The sequence below is a fragment of the Pungitius pungitius genome, chromosome 7, assembly GCF_949316345.1.
Source record: "Pungitius pungitius chromosome 7, fPunPun2.1, whole genome shotgun sequence".
Classification (NCBI taxonomy): Eukaryota; Metazoa; Chordata; class Actinopteri; order Perciformes; family Gasterosteidae; genus Pungitius; species Pungitius pungitius.
In genome coordinates this window covers 14,835,283-14,851,162 of record NC_084906.1, presented here as the reverse complement: position 1 = coordinate 14,851,162, position 15,880 = coordinate 14,835,283, and the positions used below count along the sequence as shown (strand labels likewise).

Below are 15,880 nucleotides of genomic sequence, written 5' to 3'. Positions count from 1 at the left end.
CGCTATGATAAATGCCACAACCGCGGTGGCTCCGACTGACGAGCCTGTGACAGGATGCGCTCCCGCCTGGTTTGTTTGCCATTTCACCACTTGATGAGATGTTTGTGAGTGGAAGCAAGCTGAAGCTGGGTGATCAACTGTTATTGGCTCAGTTTTGTGTGTATTCTGAAGCATAAAGCTCAAAAATCTCTAAAAGGGAACGAGAAGGTTAATGGATTTTTTTTTTTTTATAGCAATATCAAGCTCATATGGATCCTAACAAATCAGAGAATAAATGTGAGCTACACAAACTCCATTCAGAATGGAACGTTTGTTCTGGTTTGTAAGCAATATATACGTATCTGGCAAAGACAAATGGATTCCCCTCATACACAGCGTAGTTGAGAATAACGATGGTGACCAATTGATTTAGCAGCAGAGGACCCTCTGACACAACAAACGCAAGCAGTTTCGCCAAAAATCACGACGTTAACAGATGATTTCCTATGGAATGGTTTGTTTAAGGGCCTAATGTATATGAGCTATGTCAACAGCAAGTTCCACGTGTCAGCATTGTTGTGTATTTAAACCTTTTTACATCCTTGATGGATGGTGCTAATGAGTGATGTACAAGGTCTTAATTTGTGTAGTCGCTATGTCAAGTGTCAAAACAACGGATACACACGGACCAAAGCACATTTGGAAAATTTGACTGACTGCAGGAGAGTGTAACGTATCTTGTGCTATTCTATAGTATTTTTATACGGTAGGCAAAGAAAAACACACAAACAGTGAGGGCAGTAACAAGGAGCAAGAGACATGTTCAAGGCTTTTTGGTTGGCTTCACCTTAATTATCAATTGTTACATATAATTGATTTGCAGCAAAATACTTAATGACCTGGCAAGCCCGTCAACATAGTAGTGGTGGTGAAAGCCATTTTTATTGCCTCATAGAGACTGTAATTATGATTGTGTTGTGTTTTTTTATTGTTTGGGCCCAAAATTGAAGAAAAAAAAAAAAGCATGGCATGTGGGCTTTGAAGACATTCAGGCAAGGAGAAGAGAAAATGATGGCAAGTGGCAACTTATTGATTTATTGGGGCCTAATTCAAAATGTCCCTTTTCATTTATTGAGCTAATTCGTGAAAGACGCGTTGTGTGACGGAGGAAGATTGAATGCAGAATATTTAAAGGTTACTCAGATTTCTAGGATTAAAAGTATTGCGTATGAAACGATCTTTCACGAGCATGGTTTAATCAACAGGATGCGACAACATTGGTTCATTAAAACACAATCGCTGTCTTTCACAGGTGTAAACAACGTTTTTGCTGACTAAGATCCAAACATACATCTCGGATATTGCCCGGCTGTCCACAAGCCACAGCCTAATAGTCAAGTGAGGGGTCATACAACTGTTATATAGAATAAATGATGTTTGTGAACTATTACATCCATTTCCAAGTGTTTTGATCATCTATTAATTCATTTCAACAATTATCCAAGATCTAAAAAAATAGATTCCAGCTGCTTAAATGTTAGGACTTAATGGTTTTATTACTCTGTGAAAGTAAATGAAATGTATTTGATTTGCGGACAACATTTATCATCTTGGGCTTTGGCTAACACTGAAACTTTTTTTAACCATATTCTGACATTTAAAGACCAAAACAACTGAACAAAACATAATGAATAGATTAAGCAATAATAAAAGTGGTCGTTAGTTTAAGTCCTAATGGGTTTTCTTAAGTTAGTTGAGCCAAGAAACATATAATCATATTAATCAAAGTCAAGAAGTGTCCATAAAAAATTGTAATATTGCAAAATGTAGAAAAAGAGAATTTATGTTAATTTTTGATTTCTCTTTAAAAGAAAATGCATTAATTAAAACAAGAAAACAGGATTTGATTTGATCAATGGATTTTGTTTCAACAAATACAGACGATATTAATTAATCTTTCCACTTTGACATTTCTTTGAAATATTTAAATGATATTGAAACGAGTTTCCCACAATGCAAATCTCAAAACCATGTAAAATTCTATGAACTTAAAAGATTCCCAGTTAGCAACCAGCTGGAGAACCCACCAGAGCATTTAGCCGCTAAAGAGCCAGCTCTTTGCACAAGGATTGTGTGTAGGAATGTAGGAAAAAGTACAATGACGCATTCTTACAAGACTTCTTGACTTCACCGTTTATTAAAGCCAGCCACGACGACACTATTTATGATAAATAGTTTGTTTGGGGAGTGTATTTTCTTAACCTCCAGTCCCTGCAAAGCTCTGCAAATGCACCTTTCGCTCTTATATAAACATTTGAGGCACAAAAGATGGGTCTGAATGCAAAGGTCATGTAGTCATATGACCAGTTGATTTGGGATGAAGACATGTGCGGCTCCTCAGAGCTTATGACTCATATTTTCTGAGGTGTCAGCAAAGCGTTTGCCTCGCCTGTGATCCACTGTGCTCCGCCTTCTTTTAAGGAGGCACCACCAACAGCGAGTTTTTTTACGAGCACATAACACAAACCCAAGCAACACAGCATTGGTTCATTGTGCACTTGAGGAGGGCGAATCCATGCTACGGTACCCGATTCACAAATCTCACGTTCAGCCACAATTTGGTGCTGATTTTAGAGAAGATGGGACTCTTTTGTCATTGGTAAAACTCATTTTTGTAACATTATACCATCTGTAATATTGTAACCATGTTAAATGGTAAACTCCAACACAACAATGTTTCTGCTCATAATCAACAATGTACACATTTTGACCTAAATCTGTTTTACACGATAATCTGCAAAAGAAGGCCGCAAAGACCTACTTAACTAATGCTGTAGTAATCCTGCTACATTTCTATGTGTTGGATTAAATCACTTAGCAAAACAAAAAATATATATAATCTATGTCTTAGTTGTCAAAAATGATGTAAATCTTTCATAGATAAATATTAGTGTAGAGGACTTACTGGTTTCAGTAAATGTTAAAAAAAGGTAGATAAAAAATCATCCTTCCTAATCGCTGACTAAGCTGTAATGTTTGTGTAAAAGCTTTCATTTTATTGAAAGTATATTAATACACAACATTTTATATTTTATCTCCCTTTAATAAGCCTGGATTGCATTTTTGTGGACTCAGTGGTGGGGGGGGGCCCTGAGACATTGTCCCTTTATAGCAAACCGGACCTGCGTTGCCGTGTGTTTCTTCCGGGGGCTCCAGCTGCCTTCCACTGTCTAAAGACATGCATCTCAGGTGGATTGGAGACTCTAAATTGCTGGAGGTGTGAATGTGAATGTGTGTGTGTGTGTGTGTGTGTGTGTGTGTACTACCTGAGATAGACTAGCGGGTGTTACCCTTCCTTTCACGCTGGGCGCGCTGCGTCAGCCTTCGGCCTTCCGTGACTCTGAAATAGGAACGAGTGTGTATAGGAAATTTATGGCTGGATGAGTTGATCACGATCATGATGGCGTATGTCAGGTTTTACACATGTTTCACACAGGCCTTAACTGAATATTGCATATAAAATACCTAGAAAATAAAATAAAAAATAAATTACATCATACACAAAGCATTTGAGTATATGATATTATTAGTACACATCTAATAGCCGTCAACGACCATTTACATGCTCTTAATACCAATCAGCATCAAATGTGGGACCGCACTTGTAGCTACAAACGCATAGCATAGGGAAAAATATTAAATATTGTTATTGAACTGACTATTCATAACAATGATTGTTGGCTATTAGGTTTTCAACTTTCCTCTCAAGAAAAATGTGGAATTAAGGCTTTTAAGCATTTTTTGAGCATCCTGGATTGTTTTTCATAATAATTCATAATGTGTTGATTCCACAAGTACTTGTTTCTAACTATTTGGTTTTCTTAATTTATGCTGATTAACGGTTTCCCCGGTAATTACGCTGAAGTAATTACAACATCAATCTTTTGCCTGTTAATTCCTCGCACAAAAGTTTGAAAATAAATAAAGATTTAGTGACACGAATGGATTAAAAAGCAGAATAATGTCTTTCAACCTAATAAAATATATATCTAAAATTGAAATGAGCAAATACAATTAGTGTAAAAATTGTGGTTGAAATGCTTGCTGGCGAGCTCTGATGGACCTTTGAGAAATTTGGTGAAACGGCCCATCGTGGGGGGGGGGTTCATTGTTTACCAAACCATCTGCAGGTCAATCAAAAAACTGCAAAAAGAGGTCGAACGCATCTGCACCCCCCCCCCCCCCCCTCCCCCGACAGGACAGCTTGAGGGTAGACAGGACTTAAGAGGCCATAAATGCTTTTCTTGGCACCGCAGGTCTTTACTGTGTTCAAGGAAATGACCAGTGTTTGAGATAAAAGCCAAACAGGTTTCAGAGCCCCAGGAGTTGATGCGATATGAATGATAATACTCTGGTTGTCGAAATGAAGGCGCAGAGGAGGTAAATTGAAGTTTAAAATTTAAGATTTAAGGTTTCTTGCACCAGCGCTTGGAAAATGTAAAAAGCCTACCGGTTTAAAAGATTAAAAGAAGTCACAACAGAAGTTTTTCCACGCAATAAATGTCTTTATTGGAAAACTACAAAACAACTTTTTGTAACTTCGCTATTCATTATTAACATGGGTTCTAGGCCCATTACTTCTCAAAGTATTAACAAAAGCCGCCCCCCACCGCCTTCCCCCCTCTAAGCCAACAAGCCTAGATTGGAGAATCGTTGAACAAACTTTTGCATGTAATCACAGACATATTTTATTCATATAATGATATGCAATAATAGCTAAATCATTCAGTGTCAGCAGTTCCTGCATACATGGCCCAAACATAGCATCCTGTAACTGAATAGATAAACAGTGTTTGTCAAAATATACCGGAATGATTCTCTAAATTTAGGACACTTCGGAATGCTTATTTCTCTTTGGTCATACCCCCTCTGCACATTTTGTCCAACTTAATTACACAGAATGTTGTGCTCTACTTATATCTGCACACTCAAGTTGCTCTACTAGGGGACAGAACTGGCACTAATAATACATTTCAGACTCGCCTCCATGACAGACAACGTATCTAACTTTGAAGGCAGTAGCTCCACGATGGCTAAGCCGCTCCAAAATAATAATAAAAAAGTGCAAACTGTCGTGTGTGACTCGTGTGCGGTGAGGAACGAGTTGGAAACTGAATCGCAGTGCAAGAAAAATACTTCACGTCCACGTATCATATTCTAATAAACCACAATTCCCACCGGTATGGGGGGAGAGGGGGGAGGGGGATTATCACTGTCCATTTGTCTTGTCCGGGCCACCGCTGATGCAGAGGCTCTCCCTCTCTGCGTCTGCACCATTCAAAGTTGAAAAGCAACGCTGGCGACTGCTGCTAATAATTTGTCTCTGGTAACAGCGGTTTGTCGGGAGCCAGGACCTCAGCTCCAGTCGATGATACATTATTGCTATATTTTGCCCTGGTTTAATTGCATCCATGTATGGGGTCTGGTACCATATCCTTCAAAGCTTATCCATCATGGGAAACTTTAACCCCGGCCTGCTTTATTGTGTCACATAATCCTGTATTTGACAGAATATGTGTAAGAACATTTCTGCCATAACTTCAGAAACAGCTTATCCATTAATAGGGTTTATCACAGACAGAGCATTCAATCAAATCTTTTGGCCTTTCACATTGAGAAAAGAAAAGCAAAGCTTCTTTTCCTTTGAACGAGTGACTGAGGCTCTGTGTTGTTCATTATCACGTCATTCAATGTATTCACACCGCTTTCATCTTCATGTATACAATGCAATAAACCCAACCCAATGTGTTATCAATATTCAAGGCCATCTACACAAAAAGAGAGAAAATTAAATGTTTAACACTGTTAACTGTAAACCTTAACTGTAAACTTTTGTATCTATTCACTAAGAAGTGACACTTAAAAAAATCTGTGCGTGATTGTGAGCTTCTCTGTAGTTTACATAAAGTAAAACTAAACTATCAAGGCAACTCTTGCCGCTTAGACGTGTTTGGAGAGTTTGGCTCTTCTCCTGCAACGGTTTCATTTATCACGTTGCCCATTTTTCATTTGTGAGCATTCCATATGCAATAAGATCCTTGCATTCTCATACAAGAATGTACTCTACATTCAGCAGCTGCATTCTCCAGGCTGGTCTCTTTCTATGTTAATGATTTAAATAAGAAAATGCCTCTGCGCTCCTCCTCCGAGGAGCTTTCTCAGGGTGCAGCACAAATGCAAACAAATCTGCGATGATTAGTAAACCGACTCATTCCTGACCGATACTCTTCCCTTAATCTCCGCTTGAGAGAGTGAGATAGATCTACGTTTTTTGGAGTTTACCACCAAACTCAATCGCTCCCTGGATGACTAATGTGTTGCTGGGACAGAGGCTTTGCAATGTGTGGCAAGATCTCCCGAGGCCTTTGTGGCTCTGGCGTGCTCAACATCCCCATTGAGACAGTAAAGAATAGGTGGTCACTAGGTATGGACACAATGAAACCAAACTCAGGGATTGGAACAATCGCTTCAGCTGTCAGGGGGTGACAGAAACTGTAATTAATGGTATTTTCTATTTTCACAGAAGAGAATGAGCATCTGACAGAAGCATTATTAATGAGTGCAGCCTTGTTGGAGGGAATAATGGCAGTTTATTAGCGGTAAGATAGATTTAACAGAGCGGTCTCGAACAAAAGGTGACACGCATTGAAAAATGGAGACAATCTGCCCTAAAGATCCAAAGGGAGAAAATGTTCAATACAACCAAAATGTTGGTATTGTGATATTATTCCCTTTTACCCTTGAAACCATCTGTTAGGCAAGTTGAAGATAAAAGAAGCCCGCTTTTTCCAAGAACGTATCACTTGAAAAGAGTAAATGTTGAAAGCAAAATGGTGTCAAGATGAACATTTTGTTTCTACTTGCTCTGTGATAATGTGTCTTAACAAATAATTGTTTGACAGGTGCATAGATTGATATTCTTACTTTGAGATCCAAAGCAAACATGACTTTAGAGTGAAAGTATGATTTATTTATGGCCGTTGTAATGATGACCGCTTCATGGGATCGGCATTCATTTGTTATGAGTGGACATATGTGTTCTGTTGGATTGAGAACACAAACAGACATCCATTTTAATGTTTGAGTTAGTGGCTTTAAAGTCATTCTTACTTTAGAAAACGACACGTCTAAACCAGAAACAAATATGCTCATTACACAGACTTGATGAACCAATACAAGTAGGGCAATTGTTTGCAGCCGCAAATCCAACAGAACATAATGAAAAACTACGCAATTACCCTAAAATTATCCTATTTTTTCTCACAATATCTTACGGATTGAGGAAGGGAATAACTATTTTTTAGCAATACTGATGATTACAATATTGCCACTGGGTGAAAAGATGTGTTAAACGTATTCCGGCAGAGTTTCAACAGACACTCTGCCTCATTCATTTCACTGGACTGAAATATGGGCGTACGCCATTGAATAGATGCATTAGATGATCTCCAGAAATGAAATGATATCTCCCCCCCCCCCCCGAAACTATTTTCAGTTCATGTAATTGATTCTCATCCAGCGAGTTTGACTGCATTATGTTTGTTTGAAAAGTTAAAAGAATCCAGCTAATTTCTCCCCAACCATGCAACACTTAACCAGATGAGAGTGGCCACTTCAAGCTTTGTTGATGCATCCAAGAGAGGCAGGCCAGCCCAGCTGCAAAAGCTGATCAAAAGAAAGAGGGGGAATGTGATATTAGCATCAAGTGCCTCAGCGAGTGACTCAGACAAAAACATTGAAAAAAAAACATTATCAGACACTTCCTTTACCCATGTTTGGGAGTGAATATATCTGTTTGTGAAGCAGCTGTGTGCATCCATACATGGCATTGAATCGTACTTTAACCAGCATCATAAGGCAATTCCTCTTTCCCTTTTTGCGTGCCGTTATTGGTAGTATGCTAATGACATCCGCTGTGATTAGCGATTTTCTTCTAATCTTCCTTCCACGATGGCCTAAGCAATCACAAAAGGTAGAGCTTTGAGATTTACAGCAGCGAGCTCCTTCCCATCTGCCCTGACTCGGTTTACTTTGGATAACAACACGACATTTTGATTCAAAGGCCACTTTGGTGCATCACTGTGCATTTGCGGATTCAGGAAACCCGCTCACAGGAACATTTGGAGCCTTTCTCTGTCATGACCTAACCTGTGTTGGGTGAAAGATGTTTAAAGGGGGGAAGTTTCTGGTGCATCACTAGGGCTTAGAGGGATGTTTTCTTTCATGTGAATATAGTGAGCTACATCGATCTTGGGAAGTATTTCTTGTTTTCAATATCGAACAGGAACAGGAAGCTCACAAATGTGTCAACCAAGTCCGCCATTTCAAATAGATTAACATTGAAACTGTCGCCGCACATTTAGTGAAAAGTGATTAAAATGGTCTGAGGCTTTTGTAGTCGAGCACTTGTTGGAACAATGTAAAAGTCTTTTGAATCCCCCGGGGCGTGTGGGGGCTGACCAAATAATTGTGTGGCCTCACACCGTTTCCGAGCATTTGAACTGGAATCGATCCAGAACAAAGTAAACGCATCATTTGATATCTTCCAGTTAACTTTCAGCATTAAAGGGAAAAAAATGATTTAGACCAACTGTACCAGCAGCCAGAGAATTTCACGTCCTGCTTAGAACATTTAGTAAGACATCTTTAGAAGGACCAACATCCCCCTGTGCCAAGTATTGAAAAAAAGTATCTCATTTGTTCTGGTAATTGAAATACTTTCAGAAGTTTCTGTTGAAGTCTTCCCATTATAAAGAGTCTTTGAATGGAGACACTACAGGGGGCAGTTACTGGTGTGAGTTTGCATTGAAATGCACCTAGAAGCCCTCCCTAATTGGCAGCCATCTCATTTGGCTTTGATACTCCACCTCATCATCTGCATGAGCAGAACAGGCCATTGTCTGGGGAGGAAGTGCCGGTGAGTAACCGGCTAATCGCCGAAGACAACGCATAACGCTTGGGAGGAAGCAGAAGTTCAACAACCAAGCCATAAAGCAACTCCAAAAAAGTGTCAATTACAGCATGTATTCATAATATAATGTACGCCCATGCAATGCTTTATTGCCGCTCGCGAGGAACCGTGTTCTGCGCAAAGCGTTAATGTGGGCAGTAAAACGTGGGTTTTAGACAGCGAGATCCAAGGACCTTCTAATTAAGAGCACCATCTCAGGGACAGCATAGGGAGTGATCTAATAGCGAGGGGCCATGCATGCTTTTACCTGCAGTGTGCTTTATCTACCAAGGCCTCGCAGCAGGACCTTAGACCCGCCTGTCTCCTGCTTTGCTGCTGAGATACGGTCTGCACCGGCGCAGGCACCGGGAGCCTGTCAAGCACCATTACAAGTTGAGTGAAACAAACGGGCAAAGTGTTAATGCTAAGTTGTACAAACAGCCTCGCCGGCGCGAGGCAGTCGCAGGAGTATCCGGGCTATGAATGGAGCCGTGCTGTTTTCGGAGGGTGTGGCATTAGAATTCCCACCACCTGCGGAAGGGAGAAAATACCTCCCGGGGTCTTCCTGTGATGGGGTGAAAGAAGCATGAAAGCTATTACAGTAGTGCAGGCTCCGTACTCTCCTTGGCAGTCAACTTCGGTCCTTCTCAGAGATGTGAGACACTAATTACAACGGAGTGTGAACTTTGGAATTCCGACAAAAAAAACCCCCCAATAACAAAACAGTGACAAGTAAGATCAAGGTCAGAAACAGGTGGCTAATCTCACATTTAGTATCTGTATGTATTTTTTTTATATTGTGTGCTCAAACTACGTCACCTTCCTGAAATCTTCCCATCAAGTGGACGTCAATCTATAAGATTCCATGCAGACGTGAAGCAGAAATTCATTTAATGGCTACCAGAGTGTATGAAAATCAAAGCCTGAGCACTGAAAAGGGAATCCATACCGAGGGAAAATTAACTATTGACTAACCTCCTGAAATGTGCAAGTCCCATGGTCAATTGAATTTTTAAATTTTTTTGATAAAATGATATCTACTGCACTGAATAAATGAAAAATCACATAGGGTAAGTCGGTAGAAAGACTCTTGTGTCAAAACTCCGAGAACTCCTTAAAAAATTGCTAGTTCTTTAAGTAAAGAAACTTTTGCATGTTTTGCAAAGGTTCAACTTCGTAAGACATTTGTGCAACAATGTATCGCTGTGTCAAAACTCTTCTGAGGGTTGAAAAATGGATTTAGTTAAGTGCAGGAAGTATTATGTTTAGCTCAGGGCAAAGTGTTCTGTTGAGTTATAGCAGCCGATTACCCACAGCTCTGGTCCAGGGACTACATGGGGTATTTGTTTACACCAAAGGAAATGAAACTATTTCCATTTAACTGCCTACTTATGGACCTCCTTCGCTTCACTCCTCAATACATGTAACATGTTTCTTACTTTTACAACGCGCATCTCTGCTTCGACACAGCAGACGAGGCAAAACAGGAGGAAATAAAATAGTGCATGGCATAAATCATTGCAGAGGAATCCTGTTTCCCATTATATCTTCAGAACCGACTGAGTTTTTATGCAGAGGTGCTGATGCAATTAGTTGTTCTCCGCTTAAATTTGAGCCAGATTGAGCTTGGGTTTCAAAGAGTCAAAGAAACACTATCTTGCTTCAATTTTAGGGGACCTGCGCTTAATTTGGCCTGCTTTATCTAATAGAGATTTCTTTTTCAAACAACATGTGGCTTGCTGTTGGTTGAATCAAAATAATGGACAGCAACAACATTCAAGAGACGGAGGTTTTATCTGCGATATCATCGCATTTTACAAACTATTAGTTGTGAACACAAAGAAGTATCCTTGCTGGACGCTTGGCGAAAACGTAGAAATAGAAATGTGGCCCACGGAAAACGTAAGCACAGAACAAGCATATTTCACCCACATTGATCTCCATCAATTATCAATGGCTCCGACAAAAGCTCCATAACTCGATTTCCAACATGCATATGTACCTCCAACAACAGTGTCAGCATAATCCCTGCCAGGAGCGAGTGCTGCTTAGGACGGCAAGAAAGGCAGAGAGATAGAGGGGAGATGAGGGGCTGCCGGGGAGCGCCATGAGGTTGATCCCTGGTAAGCTGGCCCGTGGACTCAACCCTTTAACATTTAGCTGAGCAGCAACGGTGGTGAATCCCTTTGCCAGTTGTACAGATGAAACGACACGCTGGCTGTCCCTGATTCTACTGCCCCCTACAGGAAAACAGCAGGACAGGCAGATTTAATAAATGCAACTGAATGCACCATTAGACTCTATGTTCAAAAGTGGTGGTGGAAATCAGTCATTTTTTTTATAAGTCTCAAAAAAGAGTAGATCTAGTTTAACTACAAGTGAAATGCTCTCGTCTACTTAGCCTCTCAGACTTCACAACGCACGGGAATACACCACAAATCAATATGCAGGGGTAAGGCCGTTCACGGCAAATGGACCATGTGCCTTTGATTTATACACAGCAAAGCATGGCGAGAAAGAAAAAGAAAAGATCTGTTGTCCTCTTTTGACGCCGTCGCTGAATACGGCCGAGGAACAAATATGTAACGCAAATTTACAATCTACCGTCTCCACAATATGAAATTGTTACCCACCCATTACGCCAAGCACAGATGCCCCATCCAATCGGCAGCTGGTGCGCTGTATATTTCCGTTAATATTTCACATTAGCCTTGTGGCGCGACATAATGCCAGATGATTGTCTTGTCTGTTATGGTATACGATGAGAAGTGTTCAGGGCTGCTAATGTGAGACGTCTCTGTTTACCACTTTGATGGATGGCCTCCCTGATAGGACCGGAGTTACGTTCAGGGGTGTCACAGGAAAAAGATGACAGATGGGCCCAGCTGTTGAAGATATCGACACTTTGACCAGACCATGAAGACATTAATCACAGCACGACTAAGCAGCACTGAGGGAAAATGGGTGACTTCTCTTATTAAGACACAAGTTGCGATTGGGACACGCTGTATAATGGACCGTAACAAGTTATGAATAGCTTAAAATAACCAAAAACAACGCTTTAAGTTGAACACAACGGAAGCAACACAAAGAACTTGTAACGTGATAAACTGCCACAATGAACTGGAGGTTGTTGATGCCGTGAAATATAAGTGATGGCAGTTATCCAGAATGCTGTGTCAAAATAAAAAAGCGAGGCCTAATGGATATTTTTGATATTCAGTCTCAGTATCACCATCAAGTCATATGATATCATCTGATATGATACAACGGGTACTCACAGACTCACTGTGGGTAACCTTGACTGTTGCAACATGGTGCTTAGCGATTACACATTTATTCCCCGGATATTATCATCCTCTAGTTGTTTTCAAAGACAATTATCAGTAGAAATTGACAGTAAATTGACAATGTTCCTCTAACTGAGGGAATGATTTCATTGATCTTCTTTTATACACCCCTTGATATTGTGGTAGAAATTAAAAGCAGTAAAGCTAAAGTGAATTTTAATACGGCTGTAGCAACTCTCTCAGTGTCCACACGAATCCCGGCCGGTTCCTGGTACCACAGAGAAGATAAATAATATTCACGGGAGATGAAGGAAGTGGATGATGATGTATGTGTTGTGGGAGGGCCTGATTGAAGGGAGATTAAATCTCAATCAATCAACAGAAAGTGATGTTGTGCCTGAATTATTGAAGTTGACCCGGCCGGGAGTTTACACAGCAAGTTCACCACAGTCTGAACGACAAAGCAGCAGCTCCAGCAGAACTATTTGGTTTCAAATAGAAATCCACTACACTTAGAAAAATGCATTTTCTAAACTGCCATGAATGCAGTTATTATGATATCACCTTAATGTCCCGAAAATAAATAATGGAACCGACAAAGAGCAGCTGAAAAATTTGACTTGAAACCATTCATTAACATAATTTCTGTAGCTCATTAATAACAGTGGTTTTAATTATTCATGCTCTTGTTTCACCCACCCGTTTCTGTCCTGCTAGGATACACATCTCAGTTGCCTAAGAATGTTATATAAATACATATGTATGTATATTTCAGAGTGAGAGAATAAAACTGAGAAGGAAAGAGGGAGAGATTGCAACACCAACAAAGATGGGTCATTATTTCAGCGCCGCGGGGGAGACGGTTTAAACACTACTTTGTTCTGTTCAATTTTACTCTGTGCAACATAACTTGCAAACATCTGGGTGTAAACCAGCTCGTACCTTATTTCGAGACATGTTGGGCATCTCATAGGTGCGACTGTTTGACTGCCCGCCGAGCTGTGTATTCGCCGCACAGCTTGGTTTTACATGGATATCCCGCTGCTATTGTCAGTCGCTGCAGCCAACATTCACGACTAATTTATGTTTCTATAGCTCAACATTACCGTATGCTTTTATACGTGCTTGTTCGCCTTATATACATACTTTTGTCTTTGCCAAATGTGTATTTTTTCCATGAAAAATACCTTAAATTAAAAGAAAATATAAACCAACAATGTAAAATATCGTTATTTGTAAAATTTTGTCAAAGAAATGCAGCTATCGGAGTATCTGAATATCTAATGCCACACAAGAAACATCTTAAATCAAGCTTTCTTCATATATTTATGTCGAATAAGCAATAAGAAATAACACTATAAGATCTCAGGGAAATACAATCCTAAACAATAATCCACCATTCCACAGAAACATGGTGGGGTTTGATGATTGTCCACCGTGGCATACCTGCACGGATGAAACTCATCCTATATTCTAAACTCTAAGTGCTTTCATCCAGCAGTGAGGAATGGAATAAATATGTGGATTGCCATTTTAAATCTAACATATTTCCAAACATGGCTGCTTGCCTCGGCGCTTAGCAACATGGAAGCCAAGCGGATAAAAAAAAAAAAAAAGGGAAGAGAGAGAAGAAAGGGAGGCAGATAGAGAAATCCTCGCTGACAGCTGCTTTCTTCATGCTAATCCACGTTGTAAAGATGTTACCCTCAGAACTGTATGGAGACAACTGACCTATTGTTCCTGTTGTAATTAAAGAGACCACAGCTGAAGACGCCACGCCACTTGGGCAAAGGTGGCTTTTCTCAAAGGTCTAGCCCGCCGTGCACTGTAGCGCCAACAAGAGTGAGTGGAAAAACACTATTATCATCAATCAAAATGTCTAATGTTGTCTTACACACTATAAGGAATAATAACCTCAACTAATCTCATGATTGGTCCAAGTTGGATGATCCATGTATCAATTTTCTAACGGCATAAAATAAACACTTGAGAGCAATTGTTTTCTTTTGTTGAATACATCTTTTTTTCTTATCTTAATAAAAATCTTGTCATACTGGAAATCCATTAGACTTTCAATCTGAAGCAATTCAAAAGATGTGGTCAGATTTCATCTTTATATAACTACACTTACTACGATTGCTTTTATCATTACGATAATTTCCGACTGAAAGCAAACATTTTCTTTTCTTTTTTTTCTCATCTATAAGAATTTAGATGAACACAAAGCAGCAATGGCAACCGACATTGTTATGTAGTTGTAAGTGCTCATTTTTAATCAAATTCTGTATGGATCTGTCAGTCATGTATCTGATGAATTTGAACCGCTGCATCCTGGGCTGTGTTTATGGTGTTGTGCAAAATTCCAGCATCTGCAATCACATTCCACTCACTTGTCCACGAGCCTGCGCCCCGCAGCGCCTCTAAATCGAGTAATTTCACAGTAGCATGAAGAACTGGAGACGGGCTCGGCGACAATGTCGCGTGAGGCATGCAATAACATTCATCTATGTGTGTGACTGTTTGATACATATCTAGTTAAGCTCTGAGAACAGAGCGCGTGTCTCTTCCCTCTATGCTCCGTCCTCGTTCTGTTTGCCAGATAATGACCGGTCTGACTTCAAAACAATCTATTCTAATGAAAGTCCTGGTCCGAGGCAAATCCACATTCCACCGCCAGCAATCTGATGGAGGGAGCGGAATCACATTAAAACAAGCAGCTTTGCAGAAGACTTTGATTACCGGGTTATTCATCGGATGTCAATCATTCGCCGTAGCTGGTGCAGATTTTTGGTGCCCGATTTGATAGCTGATACTTCTGATGTTTCACGGTATCAATTAACGCCGCAAAACCATTGCAAAGAATCAGAAACGTGCAATTTATGTATAGTTTAGTAAGTAAGCTTGTTTGTTTCTGCCTTTTGTGAAAAGAGAAGAACATGAACAGGTTTATTCTTTATATACTTGGATTTGGACTTGAAATAATTGACTTGTCAAGAAAAATCATGTTCAATAAATAAATCATATAAGCATGTGAGATAAATGGTCATGACATGATTCTTCACTGAGAGGGAAAGGGATGAGCTTTGTGGTTCAAAATAGACATTAAAGCATGGAATGTCACTAAATATGACCTCACAATGCGTAGTTTTTGGTAAACACATAACCAAAGTGAACAATTTATGAAGTTTAATAAACGTCTGCTGAATGTGGGCTATTCAAAACATAAAAAACGTCCACAAATTGCCATATCCAAGGTTTGCCCGTCTGACTTCTTTGTAATCTGGCACAAGTCAAACTTCTGTCTCTCTAAAACAAAAAACCCTATTCGCAGTAAATACATATTTTTTGTACAGATCTGGGACAAATGCAGTCTAATTTCCAACCAAAGGCGAGTGCTTGCAGTTTTTTCCGGTTCTCAGACGTGTGTCGTTCTCATGCGTAAAGCCTACAGCTATTATATAAGCAAGGTAAGGCAGCTCCAAACTCATTAGTGTTTTCTGTCTTGCTTGCTGCACTCACTGTATCTGAAGATACATTCCACTCACATGTCTGAAGACACCGTGGTAACTTTGAAAAGGGCTTACATACTCAAACTCATCAT

The 15,880-nt window shown here is 39.9% G+C and overlaps 1 long non-coding RNA gene across 4 annotated transcripts in view; it reads right to left on the bottom strand.

Moving 5' to 3' along the window:
• The window catches only part of LOC119217225 (uncharacterized), a 67,944-nt gene that overhangs the window by 9,412 nt on the left and 42,652 nt on the right, over window positions 1-15,880 (bottom strand). For all 4 annotated transcript variants that reach the window (XR_009956738.1, XR_009956737.1, XR_005120209.2 and 1 more), the window contains exon 2: window positions 3,306-3,379. This is a non-coding gene — a long non-coding RNA (uncharacterized LOC119217225). The remainder of the gene's footprint in view (window positions 1-3,305; window positions 3,380-15,880) is intronic.